Source organism: Ammospiza nelsoni, chromosome 6 (assembly GCF_027579445.1).
Source record: "Ammospiza nelsoni isolate bAmmNel1 chromosome 6, bAmmNel1.pri, whole genome shotgun sequence".
Classification (NCBI taxonomy): Eukaryota; Metazoa; Chordata; class Aves; order Passeriformes; family Passerellidae; genus Ammospiza; species Ammospiza nelsoni.
Window position 1 is genome coordinate 44,270,719 of NC_080638.1, and position 24,663 is coordinate 44,295,381.

At 38.5% G+C, this 24,663-nt stretch overlaps 1 protein-coding gene across 1 annotated transcript in view; it reads right to left on the minus strand.

The window, feature by feature from the left end:
- DIO2 (iodothyronine deiodinase 2) overlaps positions 1–21,676 on the minus strand; it is a 37,978-nt gene extending 16,302 nt beyond the window's left edge. The window contains exons 1-2 of the mRNA XM_059474862.1: positions 21,500–21,676; positions 15,941–16,014 (exon numbers count right to left, since the gene is read on the minus strand). The gene's annotated coding sequence lies outside the window, so the exon portion shown is untranslated. The remainder of the gene's footprint in view (positions 1–15,940; positions 16,015–21,499) is intronic.
- Positions 21,677–24,663: the final 2,987 nt, after the last annotated feature.

The following is a 24,663-nucleotide window of genomic DNA, read 5'->3' on the forward strand; positions in this document are numbered from 1 at the left end:
CATACCTTCCTCCATCACTCCTGGCCACATCACCCCATCTGAATGGGGCACGGTTCGTGCCCAGCCCCATTCTGACTGCTTAAAGCTGCCTCTGCTCTCTACAAGATTTTGCTTACCAGCCTCTCCAAGGTAGGCACACTAAATCTATCCTTACTGCTTAATTTATTTACCTTTCGTATTAGCCTTGGTTTTGTTTTATTTGGGTTATTCTACCATTGCCATTATGCTGCATAATTGAGAGTTGATTATTTTGTGAAACTGGCAGCTGTGAGAGCTGTTGGTTTAATACCCAGAGACCGGATTCCTTCGGTTTATCTGCAGTGTGGCTGAGTACAGGTAAGAAGAAGGCAAATTGCCCACAGGAGCAGCTCTCCATAGCAATTTGGAGTGAAGTCCTTGAAGCAGATTAAGGAAGTCACCCTCACTGCCCACTCAGTCCACAAAGCAGCGCCACAATTAGGGGTCATTTCATCCAGTAGGGGCCAAACTGGAACAGTATTAAAATGAACTGAAGAAGAAAAAAAAGCCATATAATTGGGTCACTTCTTAAGTGATAAGATAAGAAAAGAACAGAATATCCTAAGAGATGGCAAGTTATAACTAGATTCACCAGGTAGTAACTGAGGTTGTCTTCTAATCAAGCTGCAGTTGTTCAGAAAGATCGAAGTGCAAAAGGAGAGCTGCTAATGCCTCTGCAAAACCTGTTCTGTAAACTTCAAAGCTGTCAGTCTGGCACCTCCTAAGAGCCTGCATTCATTGTATGATAGCACAATGAAAAAATTGACTTATGGGTGTGGTTGTATAATAGTGACAAATTTGAAACCAGAAGAATTCCTCACATCCCTTCACTAATGATCATCAAATTTCTATGCAAAACAAAACTCATCTCCCTGTTTCAACAAAGCTGATGCTAAAACACACCTGGCTGAGTCAGACTTAATTTTGGAACAGAACAAAACAAAACACCCTAAAATATAAGGTAGTTTCTTTAAAGAAAACCAGGAAAGCTGATTCATTAACAAGGATAATCAGAATGCTTTGTTAGAAGAAAAATTAGCCCAAATATTCTGAATAATGCACAAGAAGAGCAAAAGAGACTTTTATGTCTTGAATATGAGAACAACTTCATCTGTTTGTAGGTTCTGTAAATCACCTCCAAAATGCCCCAGAAAAGCTGTGTCTGGAATTTAAAGTTCACCTCTGCCATGACTATCCATGTGAAATAGAAGAATGCAGGAGGATACTGGCAGCTAAGTGTGTCAGCTAAGCTGTCAATGAGTTATTATGTTAATGCATTCCTACCCATCTGAAAACCAGAGAGATTGGGAGGGGGGAGATGGGGGAGAGTATATATAAAGTTTTATTATAAGCTTTGTAGCCCCTTCTAAGTAATTTGGCTCAAAGCTCTAGAAAAGCCCTCCAGTCCCACCTTTTCCAGTTGAGAAGGGTCCATTTCCTTTTTCCCAGCAAACCACTGGCACCTCTCACAAGAACAGCCTTTTAGATGCATAAGAGTAGTAACTACATATATCCAAATACCATCAATGCTCAGTCTCAGATCAGACAACTGACTTTTTTTTTCAGTTGGATTCTAATTTCCTACTTAATCTCGCTTCTCTCAGTTCTGCCAATACTCTATTACTATCATTTGTGTGCTTTTTAGAAAGCATGAATTGGCAGCCAAAATATCCTTGAAGTTTGCATCATCTGGGAAATCCATGAATTTTTAGCCCTTCATCCATGGGAATAAGGAAAATACTTAGGTCTTCGTGGATGAGACAGTAAGGAGTTCATGGGCAATTTATTTCCCTAACTGAGGACATGGAACTTCTTTTATCAAAGCTGGAAAGCCAAGGCTTCTTCTTTCATTTCAATGTGTTCAATATTCATGTCAGAAACCACAAATCTTCGAATGAAATCATATTGTAGGTGTCCCAATCTCTTTGCAACAACTTAGTTTCATACATTGAAGGGAATAAATAATGGTTTTCAGGCCATTTGAAGACTGGCATTACTTTAATGAACTCCTTCAGTTTCATGGGTTTATTAAAAACTGTTAAATGTATATGGGACACATTAAAAATATTGCTCAGTCTGCTTTCGCCCAGGGCTCTAGCTTTTCCTAAACTACTCAAACCATCTGCTCATGCTGGGTTTTCTACTATGTTTTCTTCAGTTTGAAAAATTGTCCGTACTGAACATTTTCTTTGCTTCATTAGAAAAATTTATTCAATTATATGAAAACAATCTAAGTGATAATGCAAAAAGTGCCCATTTTGCTTCTTATAGAGTGATGTTAAATATGTATAAATTTATGTGTTTTTTCACTATTACAATATCTTTCAGAACAGAGAAAGATTTCAAGTCAGTCGCTTCTCAAAAACAATAAACCCACTATTTGATGTTTCATTTTTTTACATGAAACCCAGCAAATTTCTGAGCTGTATTTTCACGGATAATAGGGATGCTAGACAGGATACATACTCAACAGTGTGAGCAGTAGAAAGTACTCAAGAGCTGTGCATTGTAAGAAATAAGAATACTTTCAGTCTTCAGCTGACACGGACTTCAGATTTATTGAGGGGGCAGCTGCATTGAAACTTCTGCTTTGATTCTAGTGAAATTTGAATTTTCCATTCCCACTTTGGGTTCTTTTGTTGTTTGGGTTTGTTTGTTTTTAATTAATTTTAATCCCATTACTATTTTTTCCTTTGGAAATCATTTAGGCTTAGGATGATTTGTAAATGCATGTTCTTTCAGTCTTCAGTTTCTGCGGTTAGAAGTCTGTGACACTTGTACAATCCCATGGCTGCCCCCATCCACCTCCTACCACAGTTCCCCACATTAGGGTCGTGATTCATGCTCATTTCTTTATGGTTTGTTCATTTCACTAGTAAATATGATATTTAAGTTAAATCGTCAACATAAACTATGCTAAGTCTTAAATTAGTATATATTATAGAAAATCCCTGCCTTGAAGAGCTTCAATTTAACTAGAAAAGTTTGAAAGAATGAGGTAGAGAAAGGGGCAGAGCCTCAGAGAATTTCAGCAATTTGCAGTCACAAGCCAGAACTTGAATTTCAGGGTTCTGTAATTTTTTTATTTCAATGTATCTCTCTACCCTTTTTATCAAGGCAAAGACTCATTCCAGCCAGAAATAGAAAGAAAATAGAAGATTTGATTCTCAGTTCCTTATTTACTTTATGCCACCACAACTAATGTTTAACAACAGAGGGTCAAGTAAAGAAGATTTTGATGATTTTATGTTAGACTACCCTCAAAAAGCAAGTTTATAAAATGGGGCAATTAAATATAAACAAAATCAAAACTTTGTCTTAGAAATAAATTTAACACCAATACAGGGTCTAGGATTTTTGCTCTTTATCCCCTCACCACGTTCTTTGCTCCAAGTACATTCTGCTCTTTATAATTGCCCAAAAATCTGTTGTGAGGTCTGTTATACTGCTTTCCTAACCTGAAGAAAGAAACAAACTTCCCAGCAGCTAGCCTTCTCTTGGGAAAGGTGAAGTTTTTATAGATGAGGAAAGCTGCTTGTTCTGAGGTTCAGCATGACAGACCATTTCAATAAATGCAGTGAGCATGTATCCAGGACCATTAGTTTTCATCTCATCCTAACAATATTTGAACAGGCATTTGAAAGGAAATGTAGTGATTCAGAAAGTTAAATGTAATTCCCTTTACATCAGAAGAATTGTGCTGCTGGAAACAAGCATTTTAGATGGAGTGGTAGATTAAGAGTCAAACAACTTGTCCCCAGTCAGCAAACAACTCACTGTATGCATTTAAATAAGCCTCTGAAAACCATGCTTTGCCTAAATACCTATTTTTACCTAAAGACTCATATAAAGCACAGATTTTTATGAAAATTAAGTGAGCTTTTCAAAGCTTTAAAGATTTTAACATCTTCAGAAAAAAGATGTGTAAGTGTCAGATATTACTAACAGCAGTAATCAGAATAATGCAGCAGAGACACAAAATAATGCCATTCACTTGTAAGGGTTCATTATACCTTTAGTGACCTAGGCAGTAATCTATTATTCCCTCACACTCAAAGTACAAGAATCTTATCAAGTTTCTATGCAATTTTGTTTATGAAGTCTCATTGCAAGTGGGAAAAAGGACTCTCATCTTCACTGTGTGCAGGTAGGAATAACACTAATAATTTAATAAATGAAAAAGCTATAGGGCAATGGGCAGGATATCATCTATTTCTTTTAAAAACTCCAAGAACTAAAGTGTTCTTCTGGTTCTTCAGTAACAAACAAGCCAAAAGACAACTAACTATGAGAAGTATTTTTGTAGCCTAAATAAAGCCAGCTAGAATTTACCCTAGAGGTAGCCACAATATTATTCTACCTGCTGCTATTAATTCACAATGTTTCCCTACAGCAAAATTCAGGTTTTACGTCAAAACATTCTGAATATATGTGGATAAGGTACATATACACTGAGAAAAACAGATTCATTGACATATTTAGTGGTCGACTTTTAAATTTGCTATTTTGTTGTTATTATTACTAATTATGAATTATTACTATTTAATTATTACTAATGTTTAATTGTTATTACTATAATTACTCAATGGCAAACTTGATAGATTGCCTGTTTTAGAGGCCTAGCAAGATTCTAATTTCACATGAAAAAAGTTCAAGTTCTACATCTTCTTGAAAAAATCAGATAATTTTTCTAAAACCTACAACTAACACACATACCTAAATTTAGGCAAGATTTATTTAGTCCAGCATAAAACATCAAAAGCCTGGATTTTCAAATGCACTTGTACAGAAAGAAATCTTATGACAGCATTATTAGCAGAAGTGTCCCATTCTTGAAACATAAATGCACAGATATAATGCAAGTGCCTTGTAGGTGTCTTCCACTTCTGATTTTCCACTGCCCTGTGCACCTCCTGTGACCACTGACACAAGTTAGGTGTATAGTTACCATTTTCCAAGGGTGCACTGTTTGCATGTTTGTGTCTATAAAAAGAATGGAGCAATGACAAATCATATTCCTATGTCCACCATCATTATGATCCAGTGCAGCACAGCAACTCATAAGAGTTCAGTTTCCTAAAGAAGTGAAGCTACAACTGATCTCTACATTGGTTCAGTTATGGCTCATACCCTGTCATCACTGCTGTAATCAGTGGTAGTAGCAATTTGCCATGGTTAAAAAAAAAAAAAAAAAATCAAAGCATTTTCTAGTGTTCATTTGCCTTGAGAACTAAGAAGCTTAACAGCAGCTAAGTCATGGCTAGTTTTATGATAAAAGATAATGAGTTGAGTAGTAATAAAACTTAGCACTTACGTAGCTATGTGTACTTTCAAAATGCTGTACACATACTGAATAATTCATTTTAATTAAAAAAGCCTTGAAAAGATAGATTAAAGTACCCTTGAAATAAGTGGGAAGTGTTGGTCATTACTTCAACAAGGGAAAGATATGTCCTCAAATACCTTTATGTCTGAAAACTATTAAGACACTAACATGGCAACATAACTTAGGAAAAAATAATGCTTCACCACATGGAATAAGTCTTCAGAAAAGGGGGAAACTACTTAAACAAATAAAGCTGTAAGGTCAAGCCCTAAATTATACATCACATCTTTTTCCTTTTTTTCGCTTTTTCTTTATTACAGAGATTTCAACCTTTCAACATATCAGGCAAAAAGTCCCATTGAGTTTACCAGGTGAAGTCCCTTATCAATTTTTATGTGCTTTCTAAGCTGTTTACCTCTCCTGAATTGTTCAGTTTCATGTCAGCAGTGGTTTTATAGCATGTCATAGCTATAAAACAAAGAACTTTTTTTTTTTTTGTACAAAACCACACCTTACATTTCTAAGAACAGGGCTGTTCTCAGCTCTCCTGCCCTCAAGAAAAATGCTGCACTTCCCATCAGAGACCTTCATTTTGTTCCTTATAAGAAGGAGGTGGCCAGTAAAAGGGCAGTATATTTCACCAACTGAATTTCACAGCCTCATTTTCCTTGTTTTTTTACACTTTGCTAGAAGCTGCTCTTCTAGGGTGACAGTTTCACACCTGTTGCCGTTCTCCCCATCATGCCAGCCAAACTGTCTGGGCTGCGTGCAAAAGTAAACTTCAGTTTCTCACAGCTAAAGGCCATATCGTCTTGTGTAAAAATTTTCCCATACAACTGTTCACCCTTCCCTCTTCCAACACAATTTCTGCTTTAACAAAATATATATGTGGACTTGGGATGCATCTCTCAACTTTGCTTTTCAATTTCAAGCATACTAAATTTTAATCCATAAATACTGAAGTTAAATCCATTAAACTCACAAAAGTAATTTTTCTAGTGAAAAAACATTTCTGTATCTAACTGATCCATGCAGTGCTACAATAATCCCACCCAGTCATTGCTGCCTCTACTGAGAAGCAGGAAAAGATCCCTCTGGCTAGTGAACTCCATCAATTTTCCTAACTATTTCAGCATTCTCTTCCAAAGATATTTTAGAGTAAATTTGTATAAAACATCCTTTCTGTTTCTCAGAGATACAACAGTTTATTCTTATTGCACTCTCAGAAGTCACTGCTAATACATGGACATCTGAATGCTTTTAGCAGACATTCTGTAAGCGTTCAAAAGCAGCAAAACCTTGATTTCTGGTCAGCAGATTTTTTAAAACTGAACATGGAATTACTGGTTCATCTAAGACCTTATAAATTTGTCTATGGAAAAGGTAGGAATGTGTACCACAGACACGTTATGTTGCCTTTGAAAAGTTGGTACAGAGGAATCATAGAACAGTTTAGGTCAGAAGGGTCCTTAAAGATCATCTAGTTCCAACCTCCCATGGGCAGGGACGCCTTCCAGCAGACCAGGTTGCTCAGAGCCCCATCCAAGCTGGCCTGGAACGCTTCCAGAGGTGGGACACCCACAACCTCACGATGGCTCCAGTGCCTCACCACCCTCACAATTAAAACTGCTTTCTAATATCTAATCTAAACCTACCCTCTATCTATTTATAACCACTCTCCCTTGTCCTGTCACTGCATGCCCTTCTAAAATTTCCCTGCCCATCTTTCTTGCAGGCTCCCTTCAGGTAATGAAGGCAGCAATTAGGTCACCCCAAAGCCTTCTCTTTTTCAGGCTGAACCATCCAAATCCTCTCAGCCTGTCCTTGTAGGAGAGGTACTCCATCCCTCTAACCATGTTGGTGGCCCTTCTCTGGACTCACTTCAACGGCTTCATGTCCTCCCTGTGCTGGGGACCCCAGAGCTGGATTCAGCACTCCAGGTGGGATCTCACCAGAGGGGGGTAGAGGGGCAGAATCCCATCCCTTATCCTGACGGCCAAGCTGCTTTTGATCCCAGGATACAACTGGATTTCTGGGCTCAGCACATATTGTCAAGTCATGCCCAGCCTCTCACCCATCCCCACCCCCAAGTGTTTCTCAGCAGGGCTGCTCTGATCTCTTCATCTACAGCAATTGGTACGGAGGGCTGCCCCAACTCAGTGCTTGCTCTTGTTAAACCTCACGAGGTTCCCAGGCCCATATTCTGAGCTCACACAGGCCTCTCTGGATGACATCCAGGTATGTCAAACACACCCCTCAGCTTGTTGTCATCTGCATATTTGCTGAGGGTACACTTGATCCCTTTGCTTATATTAAATTACACTGGTCCCAACAGAAATCCCTGAGGGACACCATTTGTCACTGATGTACATCAGCACTCTGAGCTGTTGACCGCAATCCTCTGGATGTGACCATCCAACATTCCTTATCCACCAAACAGACCCAATCAAATCCATCTCCAATTTACAGAGAAGGATGTTGTGGGGCACTGCATCAAGCACCTTACAGAAGGCCAGCTAAATGACATCTGTAGCCCTTCCTTTGTCCCTGATGTGGTCACTCCACTGGAGGTTACTGGGTTGGTCAGACAGGACTTGCCCTTGGTGAAGCTGTGCTGACTGTCTCAAATCACCTCCCTGTCCTACTTGTGGCTAAGCACAGCTTCTAGAAGGATTTGTTCCATGATCTTCCCACAGAGGTGACATGGACAAATCTTAGCACAGAGGTGACATGGACAGGTCAGTGGTTCCCAGGGTCCTCCTTTTTACCCTTTTTAAAGACTGGTACAATTATTTCCTTTTTCCAGTCACCCGGGGCTTCACCTAACTGACATGAATTTTTAAGTATCATATCAAGAAGACAGCAGAGTATAAATTAGAGGTGCCAGCATATGTATGCTAGAAGAATACATACTAAAACTCAGTAATTCTGGATTAATTTTGTAAACCAAGATATGCTGTTTGTAATGTTGGGCAAAAATGGCTGAAAGTGTTTGGTGGAATGGCTTGTCTCCATACAGTTAGGAATAATTTTTATATGACCATAGCCTGAAGAAACTATTAAAGTTCTCAGTTCTGCTTCTCCCAGCACATGCAAAATGCCAAGGCTCTGGGCTTAAGCTTAACTCAGTAAATTTAGAAGACCAAAGCTTGAGCACTGGAACACAATCTTTGAACAAGACAAAGACTTTTAAGCAGATATTAGGAGTGAGGAGGGGGTAAAATGGGAGATATTCTAGTACTTTTTGCTCCCAAATTGCAAACATGAATCGCTTTTGTCCAGTCCATGATCTGAAATTATCTTCCTGACAGATTCTCAGATGCCTATATGCCTCACTGTCCCCACCTTACAACGAGGGCAATGACTGATTCAAATCAGAGCTAAAAAAAAGATACAAGTATTGCAACTACTTTTTTTTTATGAAGGGCATAAAAAAGAATCAAATTTTTATATTTTGAGACAAGACAAAATATGTTAAATGCTTTTCACTATATAAAATTTACATTATCTGCATATTCTTCCTCTTTCACAGTCTCTAATGATGGCCAGGTATATTGCAAGTTTAGCACTTCTCCTCCAGGCACCTTATGGTTAAAACCACTGTAGAATGCTGTAGATTCCCCTCTGTCATGGATGGCCTGTGTGACCCTGAGTGAGCCAGAGCAGATCTCAAGGAAATAATTCCTTCTACAGAGGATCAACTTACAGCCATCAGATTCAAGTTCACTTCTACTTTGTCTCTTCTGATCTTGCCCTTTGAGCTCTAGTAATACTTAATACATTGGTATTTCTGAAACATTTTTGTATTATAGCATTTCCAGCCATAAAGGAAGACAGTTCTGGTGGAGCAACAAGCAAATTAGAGCTGTCTCTTCAAAATGTGTAAAGTTCAGCCACAGTGACTGTATTTTCCAAAGCATCCTGTGCAATGCAATAACATGAGCTTCATCAGCCAGCAAAAAAGAATAACAAGATGTCACTGTAGATGTTATTTCTGAGAGGCAATGATAATTCCTTAGTATTTGCACAGATTACTGAGAACAGGTGTGCAGCAAAGTTGATTCCATTCATTTACATTAATAAGTATATTAGGATATTGTGTCTTATCACATTAATTTATTAGAGTGGATTGAGTTAAGGAGTTGACCAGCAACTAATAAAAATTAATGAGGGACCATGCAGTAAAAGGTAATCCTTTATGCTGCATCAGGTAAGCAGTAAAAGAGGTAAGCAGATAAGCAATACCTGAGTGAACTCCCACAACATCCTGGGAAGGCATTGTTAATCAGCTTTTAAAAAATATTTTAGGCATATTTAAGGGTACGAACAACATCAAAATCAACAAAACCTCAAATTTCAGGTCCTGCAGATGAGCAAAAGATGTAGGGAATGAATAAGCATTCCAGAAATCAGGACACAGCTAGACTAGCAAACCTGGCTTCAACATTTTGCTTTTTTTTACCTCACTTGCTTACCCAGATAAATCCTTCACACAATCTAGAATATAGGAGAGTTAGCTCAAACTGTTTTAAGCAACAACAGAACAAGTCACCTCCCCTTGATGATTACCTTTTCTTTTTTTGTTTAGGGTTTTTTTTTACTAGTACATTAAAACTTGCTTTGAGCCATTGTCATGTACAAGTACATCTACATAACACAAATAAAATACCGCTTTAGTAATGTGTCCCTTTGTGTTGAAATACTTGAATCACAGAAATTTACCTGCACAGGCAGAGACCTGTGCAGTCCACCCTATGCCAAAATAGGCTTGTTCTCTACAATTCTTCTGAAAGGATTGTCTCAATTGGTAGAAATTTCAAGGCATGTGATTTCTGCCCCTTTTCTTTCAGAACATTTGAGAAACCTACAATTTCTAGAATTCAAAAGGCTTTTGACCTCTATATTTTCTTCTCAAATGATCACTCCAGTACACCTTAGTTTTGCTGAGGAATGCCAAATATGGCAGCAAATTTTCCGCACTGTTTATGCAGTTCACTTACCTCTAGATAGCTACACAGAATCACAGGATGGTGAAGATTTAAAGAAATCCTCAAAGACCATAAAGTCCAATCCCCTTGCTCAAAGCAGGGCCAGCTAAAGCAGATTGCTCCAAGCCTTCTCCAGTCAGGTGTTTGATCTCCATGACAGAGCCTCCACAACCTCTTTTGGCAACCTGTTCCACTACTTGACCACCTTCACAATAAAAAGGGTTTCTTTCTCTGTTAAGTGAACTTTCCTGTGTTTCAGTTTGTGTCTATTCCCTCCTCTCTTTTCACTGAGCAGCTCTTCATACTCTCCTTTACCTTTTGTTGCTCTACTTGCTGAGAAGGATCATTGCAAGGTTTTGCTGAATTATGCTAAATCTAGCAGAGGCTGTGATGAGGAGAAGGGCCCCGCTGATGTCTATGCATCTTACACTTAAAATGGCATAAGTACCCTTTTGCTAATTTTGAATTCAGAATAAAATACCACTCCTAAAATTACACAGAAAGAGGAAAAAGCAAATTGTTTTTCAAAAGTTCAGGAAGCTGGGAAAATAATATATGCTAATCATTGGCTCACTTTGTGTCTGTGAGTAAGCCTTTCACCTTCACCTCTCCCATTTGATACAAATATAAAAGCTGATGATAAACAGTAATCTTACTGGAAAATTTACACTTAAAATCTCATTCCCTGAGCATCCTACCCATACCCTCCACTTCTACAAGTGGTCAAGTAATTTTCCCAATAGTGAATGCCTTTTTTTTTTAGCAGCAACATTTTCTTCAACATATTTGATTCATATTTAAGAAGCCACCTGCCTTTACTACTCAGTTCCCTTAAGCAGCAAGTTAATTATGCACATAATAGTCTTTTGCACCCACTGCACCCTGAAGGAAGCATAATGTGTTTGCACACTGGCAGCAAGTACAGTAGCAGTGGGCCAAGGGATTTATTACCAAGTACATCCTGCAGGACAAATATCCAAGAGACACTCAAATAGGGCCACTACAGACTAATCTTGGGGCTACTAAAGGGCAACAGTAAAGCAGCACCATACAATTCATGTAAGACAGAGAAGTCTCCCACACACAAAAAAAAATTCAAACTAACTATTAAATCAAAACCCTCAGGGTTCATAGTGAAGATAATGATTCAGCTTTTTTACCTCTTCCAAATACAGAAGATTTATTATTTCTAAAGTACTTCAAATTGAAGAATAATAATTTTGTTATGAATCACTACGGTATTTCCTGTGTAACACTGATGTTTTCTTGGAAGTCATTCACCCACTTACCACCCAGCCTCAACTCCGCCTAATTTTTAAGACTGAACAACATACTAACCAGGATGTCATAATCACAAAATACATTGTAATGATAGAATGAAATGGCTCAGACAATATATACCAGATCCTGGACAGGGTGAATTTCATGTTGAATGAAGGAAATTGTTTCAAAGATACAGAAAGAACAAGTAATAAAAGGTGACAAAGTGCCTTATACTCTGAGCTCCCCGTTTACAATGACTATTATGCTAACATACTCTTTGCTCTTAGAGCTTACAATCACCTTATGTGGCAGAGCATTTGTGGAGCCTTCTGTGTTCCAGCATAACCATATCACCCAGACAGATACACAAAAGCTTCAGTTTCAAATTACACTATAAATCCCACAGATATCTATGGTAAGCAACATCAGAATCATGATGCAGGAAGCTATCAGGCTTTGCTTTCAGACCAAAGCCATCAAAAGAGGCAACTGGAAAGCTAGAGACTGCCTGGGCAAGTAGGTATGTCCCTGGGGTTGATCTAAGTGATGAATATCCAGAGTTCACTGGGAATACCAGGTGGGGAGCCCACTGTCAGCCTCAGTGTCTTTCTTGCAGGAACATAACACTGACATTTCAATCTCATTCTGCTGCAGATACCTCTCAGTACAGTTTTGGTGCCCCTTTCACTCCAGTGGGTTACAGTTAAAATATCCTGTTGCAAGACCATTTAAGGTCCTTGTGTGTGTCACTCTCCAGTGTTCAGCCTGCTGCCATAATTTAGCCAACAATAACAGCAACTGACAGCCACCACTTCATTTCTTGAATAGCAGCTTCCAAGTTTTTTTTTTTTGTTTTGTTGCTTTGGTTGTTTTTTGGGTTTTTTTGTTTTGTTTTGGTTTTTTTTGTTTGTTTTGTGGGGTTTTTTCGTTGTTGTTGTGGGGTTTTTTTGGTTTTTTTTTGTTTTTTTTTTTTCTGGAAATGTCTCTGGGCTTATTATATGCTTGTAGTTCTGAATTTCAGTTTTGCAACTGGATTTCCAGTTGGCTCCTGACTCTTTGCATCATTACTATGATCATAGGGTTTGGAACTGGCAAGTTCAGGAGTTCATCTCCAAATATTCAGGGTCAGAAACAAAGAGGTATCTGATAAAGACTTGGCAGGAGACTGAAATTATACTGGAAAAATGAAGAAAGTCAAGATCCTGGGGTATGTTGATGAAAAGATAAAGCCATAACAGCTCAGGAAGATTCTAAACTTTATCTGGAAATCCAAATTTCTAATACAACTGTGCCCTCTTGTCAGCACCTTGCAATCTCAGGATGAGTTAATTAATAAAAGCCAACCTATATATTCGCTTTGTTTGTGGAGAGTTAAAGGATGTTCAGAGTTCAAAACCCTGACCTGGCCCCTGAAAAGAAATATAATTAATAATCTGGCGGTGTTGGAAAACAACACTCTTGAACCAACCAGGTGTGTTCTTGGCACAGAAGCCCTTTCATGATAAAAATCAATCTGGAATATTTGGGTGGGTTGGGTTTTTTCTCCATTTTGTTGTAATAAGTCAGTAGGAGTGCAAGCCAAGATTAAACAGTGAGAAGGAGACAAAGTATTTTACCTGGCTTCACAGTGCCTTCAGGCTATGCCAGCTACAATACCTTTCAACACCATTCTCTGTCCCATTGTGAGGAATAAAAAAATAAAAAGCCTTTTTGGCAAAAGTGGCTGAGTCATTAAGGGTAAAATAAATAGTTTTTAGAGGAAAAAAAAAATAAAAAAGACAAGCCATGGTGAAACTATCTGCAGCTGACACCATCTTCTCTAAAAGGGCAGGGTCATTGAACTCCATAAAAAATATTTGAGACAATTATTGTCCACAGCCAATCTCTGGTGTACTCTATTGTGCAGAACCACTGGCTTTCCTTTGATTACTCAGGCCTCTGCTAAAGGTGGGCAAGCCAGACCTTGTTCAAACAGCCGAAGGGATTTCCTGCTATCTCTGAAATGTGGAAAAGCATAGTGATCACATTTACTGGAGAGGTTTCATTTTATCTGGGAATTAGGAAAAGCAGATTTTTAGGAGGAAAAACCCTATAGACTAAGTAAATTGTTTATACTGACTTAAAATTATTTATGATGATGTTTTATTTCCCCAAAATTAATCAATCAGTGAATGGGTGATTAAAACACACAACAACAATTTCATGCAGCATGATTGACTTACTGCAAGGAATTGGGAGTCAAGGTCTAATTCTAGCCTTGACAGGCTTTATTTTATATGTCCCACTAGTTCCTTTTTCTGGCCTCTCTATCAATTTATCTAAGTTTTCCTAGTGTAAAAATGGAAGATTAGTTTTTATTAACTACTGGATTTTTTTTTAATTGGTTTTAAATCAGTGTGAAATCTTTTGCTTTAACTTTACCCCTTATCTTTCGGTTGTCTCTGGAGGTACAGAAGTCATTTCACCACTTACATGCAGATTCTTCTGCCTTTGTTTCAGAGATGTTATAGCCCTATTTCTGCTCACTGCTGTGATTCCTCCTCACACAGTGTTTGTGCAGCACCTGACAGAAAAGGAGCTTCATCTACAGCCATCACAGCCACCAGAAGAGCAAGAACAGTGTAAATCACCATCTAACTTACTACTTGTAAAAGATTTTCATAATTTCCACTGAATTTCTTCCTTCAGAGTCAGTAGAAATAAAATGCTTAAGCAATTGTTTGGTTGACAGGATAATTAAACTGAGATTAAAGGGAATTTTAATTTTTTTTAAATTAGAATATATATACTATGTTCTGCTGTCTATATGGTTCTCCTTTCTGTATCCTGTCTTACTGCTAAAATCTTTTTTATGTGAACAATTATTGTTTAAATGGATATAATAATTTTTTTGTGTTTAGCATAACTGAAGTTATTTTAATTAAGTCACTTGCATATGCATAGCTTAATGGCACAATTCTTTAGATAATTTTTGCAGCGATAGAAACAAGAACAGTAAAACAGTAGAGGGGGTGGAGGAGAAAACACCCCAACACACATGGGAAACAAGCTCCAGGGCATTGTCTCTTCCCTGCCTAGGCACCTCATCATGATTTCTTGAGATTGTGCAGAGAGATAGCATCCCTCAGCCTGACAAGTCCTAAATTATTACATTTTTACATTATTTATTTTTCTTTCCATATGCCCAAATCACAACACAGGTGTGAGGGAGAGAGACTCAGTGTATGCCTATGTACACAAAAACAGTATTAGTATAATCATATTTGCATCATATTCATAGTTGCTTCATAGTAGTAGTGGAGTTACAGAAAAATCCAAGTCCCTTCACGCAGGTTCACTAAGCCAAAGGTCCTAAATCCATAACCCACTGAAAGCAGGAGTAGAAAGTTTTAGCTGGAGGAGCTTGTGGCAAGACCAAGAATTTGCCAAGATTTCTGGAAGCTCATTCAGGTGCTCTGAAGGTAACAATACTACTTAAGAGAAAGAATAAAGTCAAATAGGAAAGAAGGGTTAAGTATGATGCTGTGTGAGCTCAAAGAGCTTAAATGAAGGTCACAGAGCTCAATATTTGAAGAAATTTAAGAGTCCAAAGGTTCACCCTTTAGAATTAATTTTTTTCCTAGAACGTTTTTAGTCATGTATTTTTTGCTTATGCATTAAAAGCTAACCAGCACTTCTAGGCTAAAGAAAAATTCTAATTCTGGATTAGAAAAAGAACAATTTCTCCCTTTCCAATTGAGGGGAAGATCATGCCAGAACTGAGCTTGAATCCAGCACCTGTGTATTTAATTTTCATCTTGGAAAAGAGAGGCTATGTCATGTTGGAAAGTTGCACACTTTCTGCACTTAAGATGGGAATGATAGTATTTCTCTGTCACTAAGGAACTGGAAATGTATACATTTTTCAGACACAGAATTTCTAATATAACTGGGACAACCTCTCCAGTGACAGTATGTTTACAAATTTGAAGCTCTATACACAAAATATAAAAGAGTAGTTCAGGCACCAGAGCACAAAAAAAAAAAAAAAAAAAAAAAAACTTGGGAATATAATAAAAAACAGCCAACACATGCATGCACCTTTCTTGTCCTCCTCACACTTCCCAAGGTCTCTGTAACACACCATGCAAACACACTCTTCAGTTGTCAGCTCTTCACACAGAGAAAGCCTTGTGTAGTATTTAGAGTTAGAGGAATACTATGTAGTTGAGAAAAACATCAAAGCTCATAAGAACTCAATCAAAACTCATTTCTGTACCAGTATGTGAAAGAATGAACCTCTTAAAAAGTCAGTAAGATGTGATCCTAGATATCCAAAATAATTTGAATAAATTATTACACTTACCTGAATTCTTCAGGTTATTAGGAATACCTGGTATTGCAGATTACTGCCTATTAGGGAGTTCACTGCTGAAGTTCCTGAAATAAAGATGAGATACAAACACATTTACTGAACATTGATGCTCTTTGTAGAGCTATAATTATACTCTGGTACCTTGTCTCAGGGGCAGGGAAAATAAAAAGTTTGAAAGGCAGTGCTGCTTTTCATTTTCATTTAATTAGATATCAATTTAAATAAAATAAAACTGCTGTTACTTTCTGATAAAAGGCCTAATTTCCAAACTTGATGGAAGAAGGTAATGAAAACATATGTCATTATCTTTACTTCTTCCTTCTAAACATCATAGGCCAAACAGAACAAATTTTATCTGCTGCTTGAATGCAGATCACGTCTATTAAAAGTGGTTATGGTCCCCAGAAAACCAGAACTTGGTTTCATTCTAGAATTTGTAACATCTGTCTAGTTTTCATACCAGTCCCTTCCATTAAATCCGTACACAGTTTTTTTCCAAAAATTCCTTTGCACATCTATTTCCCTTTCAGCAAACAGCCAGACCAAAATAGAAAATTGTTAGACCCATTGAAATGGAATCAGAATGTCATGTCTCAGCCAAAGTTGAGAAAATTGTATTGTTCTTCATTTGCAGTTAGAAAGTAATTCCACAAACAATGGCCAATTAATTACTTTCCATTATACTGCTGTGAAGCTGTGAAGATTGAAACAGAGGAATTGAAATTCAAAGCCTTGATGTCAGGGCAAGAATCTGTTAAGACATTCCTAGTTATCCCCCAATTTTACCTCCTGACCTTAAATTAGTGTCTGAAACAAGAGATGTTCTGTTTTCATCATACACATCAATTTGGTTTTATTTTTGCTGTTAAGAGGACTATATCCATAATTTTCAGAGGCAAGATTCAAAGCTATGTGAATTCATGGTCCTGCCTCCTTTTTTTTCTTAATTTGATTTAGTGCCTAATGACTCCACACATAAAGCTCAGAGAGCCAATCACACAACAGTCAAAGGCTAAGCAGTGCAGTTGCAGTGTACACCCATGTTCACAAATTCTCATGTATACAGATAACTTTATACCTTTTACTGTGTACATTGACTAAAGCTCTGTACACAGCAAAAGCAAAATACAAAAGAGTCTTTGAACAACAACAACAAAAAACCCAAATAAAACCACTAAGTAAGTTCCCCAATACTGAATTTGGAGGAGCTGTTGACTTCCTAGAAGGTAGAGAGGCTCTGCAGAGAGACCTGGATAACTTAGAGGGCTGGGTAATCACCAACTGTATGAAGCTGCACAAGGACAAATGCCAGAGTCTGCACCTGGGCTGGGGCAACCCTGGATGTACAGACAGACTGGGGCATGAGATGCTGGAAAGCAGCACCATGGAAAGGAACCAGGGGCCCTGGTTGATGACAAGTTGAACCTGAGCCAGCAGTGCCCTGGCAGCCAGGAGGGCCAGCCCTGCCCTGGGGTGCATCAGGCACAGCATCAGCAGCCAGGCAAGGCAGGGGATTGTCCTGCTCTGCTCTGGGGCAGCCTCACCTCCAGGGCTGGGGGCAGATTTGAGCAACACAATGTAAAAAAGACATTGAGGCTTTTGAGAGCATCCAGAGGAGGGCACTGAAGATGGCGAAGGGCCTGGAGATCAATCTGTATGAGGAGACTGAGGGGAGACCTCCCTGCAGTTTTAACTTCCTCAAGAGAGAAAGAGGAGGGGCAGCCACTGATCTCTTCTCTCTGGTGACCAGTGACAGAACTCAAGAGAGTGGCATGAAGCTGAGTCAGAGAAGGCTTAGGTTGGATGTTATGAAGAGGTTTTCCACCCAGGTGGTGATTGGGCACTGGAACAGGCTCCCCAGGGAAAGTGGTCACAGCACCAGCCTGACAGAGCTCAAGAAGCGTTTGGACAATGCTCTTGGGCACATGGTGTGAGTCCTGGGGCTGCTCTGTGCAGGGCCAGGAGTTGGACTCACTGATCTTTGTGGGTCCCTTCCAAATCAAGATATTCTATGAATTTATGATTCTAAGAGTCAGTATTGTAGTATTTTGGCTCATTCAGAAAGGATATCCTGCATGTTAGCATAGAAGCAGGGGACAAAATGGTGAAAGAAATGCTCAGACAGGACAGGTAGAGGTAACACCATGAGTATAAAATAAGGTGCAAAGAGTAGAATACGGTGCAAATTTGTACAGTTTGTCTTTGAGCTCTGTGGCTCTTTTCATGAATAACAACTACAGCTCTCTTCCTCTTTAGATGAGTTAAACCAAGAAATACCCTGAGGGTGAATACAAGAATCTTGATTTCTAAGAAGCTGTGAAAAAGAAGAAAACAAGTAGTGACATGGTCCAAAAAAACCCCCCAGAAATACATAAATAGCAACATTCTGATCCTTGTGCAAGGATGGGCTTGTGAGTACAGCGACAGAGAAAAGAAATATGGCTAGTTAATATCATCCACCTGAATGACTAGTTTTAATGGTGTAGCCAGAAACTGAAAAACCTCTGACACAAAAATAAATAAGGACATGCTGGACTCCAGGTACTCAGAAATTATTTTCACCATAAAGCTGTCAATGTTTTGCCAAAGAAGCTGTTCATTGTAAAGACTGCCACCTTGGCTGAAGTAAAATGACCTCAGCAGTGTCACAGCAGCCTCACACCCAGCAGAGAAGAATGATTTGCAGTGAAATACAGGCAGGGTAAACTGGCAGCCCTCAAGGGGCTGATTATAACCCAGAGTGTGCAGTTCTGCAGTGTAAGCAGTACAGGACAGACCCTTTCAGTCTGTTCTTGCTGTCGTGCGCTCTCAAATCTCCCAGGGTTCCCTGGCAACACTGTCTGTGTTTGTTCTCCATATAGGTGGCCCCTATACACGTAGCTCCATGGAATATTCCCAGCAGTAATGACTACTTTCCCAAGGAGGGTGTGTGGAGTCTCATGTGAGCTGGACTTCAGCTGAATTATTCGTGCGTCAAAAGTTAAACACAGGCAGAATGGTGGTTCCAATACTGAGTATCACAGGGTAGAGAAAAAGGCTCTGTTTGCAGCTCTCCTACTTCTGCAGGGGGATAGGCTACAAACTTCACAAGTACCAGGGTCCCCTTTTTAATTTAGCCAAAAGCAAAGCTCTTCTATCCCCTCTATTATGAAAGGAAGCACAGCTGTTTTGTGGAAGGAAGCTATTCTTTCATCTTATACCTGCAGGAAGCAGAAAACTGAAAATATTGAGGTTTTTCCCTCAAAGATGTGATTTTCACAGAAGATACTGCTGTCTCTTCTCTCAAAAAAACAAAAAAGGCAATCTAGATTTTCTTGTCTCCACAACTCTCAACATCACCCCAAAATTACTTTATAAATACACACTTTTTCAGGCCCATGTTTAGCAGAAAATACATAAGTGTTTAAATATTTGCTTTAAAATCAAAATTACCAAAGGACAATTGGTTCTTGCTTATACAAAAAGAAGAATGTTAGGCTAATGAATGCAAGAAACAAAGGAAAAATCTCTTACATTTTCAGGTATTAAAAAACCCCAGACTTGCACATACATGGAGAAGAACCCAAACAATTACACAGCCACAGCTGATCTCACCCGAGTGCCCATCATCTCATTAACTAATTGAGGGAATTACATTATCTGGCAACCCAGAAGCTATTTATGTACTTCTGCATTGCTCTGCTTTCTTTAAAGTGCAAAGGATGAGCAACCTCAAACTCAAAACTGAAACAAGCACATGAAGAAATATTTCTGTTTTACTGTATCAGCCCTTTCAGCTTGTCACCACAGGTGGATGCAGAAAAGGTGGCAGAAACAATGAAAAGATAACACTTCATTGGCAAGATACAATATTGCCAGATCCAAGGACAGCTCAAAATAAACTCAGATCTATTTCCAGCCTGCAAAGCAAGCCAGTCCCAGTCTCAGAGCATGTGCTCCTGTGCCTTGCATGTTCATTTATCACACAGGAGTGATGGATTCTGTGTGTCAATATTGCTGTTCCCTGTTTTACTAAGCCCACTCCCTGTCATCTCCCTGTTTTTCACACTCAGATTGACTTCCAAAGCTCACTCCAGTTCTGCCTAAAGCACGACCTGCTTCAGCTATGACCTTCACCCACCTGAGGAGCCACAGGGCTTTCATCTGAGGGGAGGCAATTGCACAGACATGCCTGAGAGATTTTTCTCCCTTGCTGATTTATTCACAGAACTCTTCAGAACACCAAAAAAATATCTGACAAAGTTCAACTACTTCCTATTCTTGCACTTGCTCATTCACTTTCCTTTGTGCCAAAAACAATATTATGGATAGACATAAATTTTGCTTATGGCTCTGTTGGCTCTCTCCAAGTTTGTAGTCACTTCTCCAGAGTTAATAATTTCCTTCACAAAGTCATTGGATAATACTGGATTTGATTCTCACCACAGTAAAATCCTATTAAAAACCTGATTATTTTATTTTCAGTGTTGACATAAGCAGAAAAAGGAGAATTTGCATTTCAAATGGATGACCAAGGAAAAAAATGAGAAAACATTTTTGATTGATTTTGCTGTTCTTGGCAAAATGTGTAACTGTGGCTCCTCAAATTCATGGGTTTAAGTTCTATTTTCTTTTAAAATACTTGAAAATTCATCTTTTTCTTTTTTTTTTTCCCTTCACATTTATTTTAAGCCATTATACATTTAAATATCACCAGATTCTATAGAAAACATAAATCCTCAAAGGAACTTCTGATGCTTGGTCATGACATAATTGGGGTGAAAAGAGAACACTAACAGCTTCTAGGATGTTGGAGATTTAACTTTAGGATTTTCATTGGAATTAGGCAGATGGCCCTGCACACTGGGCTATACCTACTCTGCAACTGCATTTCATCATCACTAGAAATTCTATTCTGGTTCTAAAACACCTTCCTAACAAAATTATTGCAGAATGCAGCATAAGTCTGGAAAAGGTTTTTTATAAAAACAAGTTAATTTGTAAAGCTATTTCTTCATCAGGGAGCAAAAGATCTCATTGTTACCTGTTCAAAAATATAAGTGAATTCTAGATAATACATCAGAATGAAATACATTTTAACTACCATTAATATTTCTTCTTAACTATTCTACATACAAAAAATTACAACACACAGGAGATACATCATAACTCACATCTTCATCTTTTTGCTCTGCCAATGGGCTGTGCTGACAGGCTTCACTTTAATACAGCTCATTTAAATCTGCTGTGCCTGTTAATTCTTATCATGAGACAAAATTCACCATTCAGCCCTTTTTATACAAGCACAATATACTTTGAGAATCAGAGGAAATTAGTGAGGTACATGGTACACAAGTCTTTCAGACAGCACTCAGAAGGGGAAGAGAATTGCCTTCTGTTTTTTAAGACCCAGGGTGAACACAAACCAACTAACAACTGAAGTGCTCCAGGCCCTCCTGAAGCTCCACATAGCTGCAAGGCAGATAATCTACCCTGGGTTAATCTTATACAAGTATTCCCTGTTACGTAGGAAAAGCTCAGCCAGTGCAACATGGAGCTTTGCATACCTACCTCTGCAGCCATGGTTTGGTGGAGGCACAAAACCAACTAATTATCAGAAAGATCTACAGATGATAGCTTCTACACTACCAGTCAATACAAGACACTGCTCAATAAGTTTCTCTGATCATGAAGAAGACAGGTTCATGCCAAAAAGACGATTGCTGAACTGACCCGAGTGCTCCTCCTACTCTGCTTTTGTAGGTACCCAGGTGAGCAAGGATTTAATGGTCATGAGACCCATGATATCATCTCAGGAATTGTTATCACCTGTTCTCTTTGACTAACAATGCTTCATTTGGCAAATATAATTTCAGTAAATAAAAAAACTCTTGTCCCTCTGCTATTGTTTCTCAACCTTTTACCTCATCATCTATGGAAAGTCCACAATAATGACTTTTTTTCTTCAGCTCCTTCTCTCAACCCATTCTCTAACCTTCCTAAAGGCTACCCCACCTGAGGGTTGTCAACATTTTCTGGCATCCCAAAATGACTCATACTGCCTTTTCCTAGAAAGTCTTGGAAAATTTCCATCTTTCTACCCAACAGGCGCACACAAGTTCCTATCAGATTTGTCATATTATGCTTCTTTTTTGTAGAACATGCTGCTGTCCCTGATCTCCAGCTTGTGGTTTTTCCCTGCTTTTAGCTTTTAAGTTAAAGTGTTCTGTTTGGGATCTTGGACAGTTTCAAACTCACAGCTGATATTTAGCAAGATAGAAATAACAGTCTGCATTTTTATTGAATAATTATGGGAAGAATGCACACAAAAGGTCACAGTCTATTGCCCTGCATCTTAGCTCAAGTCTTCAGCTGCCATAGGTTTTGGAAGCCAGAATCAGCCTCACCCAAGGACAGTCTCTCTTATGAGGTCCAGTGGTTCACGCTGAGTTCCAGACAGGACTCCATTCTGGAGCAGAGGAGTGCCTTTCTCTGAGCATTTCAGCACTTCCTCTTCTGTCTGGAACTTCTAAAACATCATAAAGAAGGAATGCAGCAGTGGCTGTGAAAGCCTGACTGAAGCTTTTTACCTAAAAATTACTTGCTGTGTCAATGCTAGCTGTATTTGCTGCTTTTCTTACAGCTCAGACTATTTGAAGTTGTGGCTACATGACACCTCAAGAGCTGGAAACAAATTTTTCTTTTAAATCTTTGGGGGGGGGGGGGGGGGGAAGGGTCAGAATACATTTTCCAAACATAAAGCTCAAAAGACAATAAAAATTTCCCTTGCTATTTTTTATTACTCTTTTATATAATGAAATAACATGGCCTCAAGTCATGCCAGGAGAGATTCAGATTAAATATTAGATAAAATAAGTTGTTCAGAGAAGTGATGGAGTCACCATCTCTTGAAGTGTTCAAGAGATGGCTGGATATGACACTTGAGGATGTGGTCTAGGGGTAGTCAAAATTCTAAATTGATGGTTGGACTAGATGATCATGAGGGCCTCTTCCAACCCCAAAGTTCCTGTGATTCTCTGTGATTCTGTGTCAAGTGTCCACAGCGTTAGAGGACTGGTGCACCAAGGCTGGTTGTTCTGAGTCAGCAAGGGTATACTTACTACACAATTAGTGAAAATTTTAAACTCACAGTGATGTACAGGAGGCCTCCCCACTGCCATGGCCCTCATAAACCAAGGATGCACTTTGGCATTAGAATGGAAATTATCTACAAATATATTAACACTCTGACAAGAACCAACTCCGTGTGTGTGCATACATGCTTCTCTGAATATACTCATTTTCCATAAGACACGTGCTCACAACTAGGTAATGGGTACATAATTTATATTTCTAACAGAGAAGAATTACTGCTGCGTTAGGAAACTCCAGAATGTCAGGAAAGTATGATGTAGGAATGTCTGTACATTGGCCCTATTCTGACTCTTTTTGCAACCATAATTGGCCACTGTTAGAGGCATGATACTAGGCTAGTTGGACCTTTCATTTTAAAAAATATTTTCATTATTTCATTGCAAAAATTATGTCATATGGGGAGCACTGAAACACATCCAGGCCTTGTAGATGCTCTTGGGATGATCAGAGCAACAGTATCACTGTTTGTACATGGATATACCAGTAGAGAAAAATGCCAGAATGACTTGGATCTACTTAATTCAAATTCTTTTTTTAATTGAAGACTGCTGTCATTGAATAGCTATACAGTGTAATATGTAAGAGATAAATATTTCCTCTTTACTTCTCCAGCTGGGTAATGTAGCATGGAGCATTTAGCCCAGATTTTGAGACTGGTCACAGTGTGTTAGATTTTGATTTTTTGAGACTGTTAAAAGGAAAATAAATGAAGTTTTACACAAAGATGGCTATTAGTTATTTCCAGTTCCTCAAGGCATTCACAATTTATTTGAGAGGGCAGAGAAATAGCATTTTGCTTAGTACCTTTGAAAATTATTAATTTGCCTTAGGATTCCAGCAGGGCCTAATTTGAGTCAGCAGTTAAAGAGGTCATTTCTGTTTGTATTAGTGGGAATGACCATTGCACGTGTTGGATTCTGGTGTGCAGCACTTCATGGTACATTTCAAAAGCAGTATTAAGCTTAGCTCTATACCTCCCTGACCTTTCTTTGAAGAATATTTGCAGGGATGAGCAAATAACACAAAGAAGGCTTGTGATAATGGAACTTGTGGCAAATACACAAGGGTAATGCTGCAGTAAATACTCATTTCACCCTCCTGTTGTATATTCCTCTAGCCAAAGCTCAAGAGAGGTGCAGATGCACTCTGCTGACCAGCTGACATTCCCATATCAAGTTAAAAGGTATCATGTAGACCCATGGCAGCTGCTGCTGTCATGACTATTTTGTAGGAGTTCTTGCAAACCCGACTGTTAATTCAAAAATCCTCTATTTTGATTAAAGTACAGATTTTTTTTGACAAATATATTCATAAATTCAGAGGTAGGATTGCAGAACCTCAAACATCAAGCAAAAATTGAAAACTTTTAAATGCCATTATCTACACTGCTGTTCCACCCTTGCTAAATTAATGGAAGACTGTTAAAGTATTTAATATCTGTTGCAGGATTATGTGAAGATTTATTAAATGCATAAATGTAAACAAATAAACCCTTCATTTTTAGAGGTTCAGTTAAATAGAACCTGCCTCTTGCAAGTAGAATTTTTCTATTTTTTTCTATTTTACATATAAATTTTATA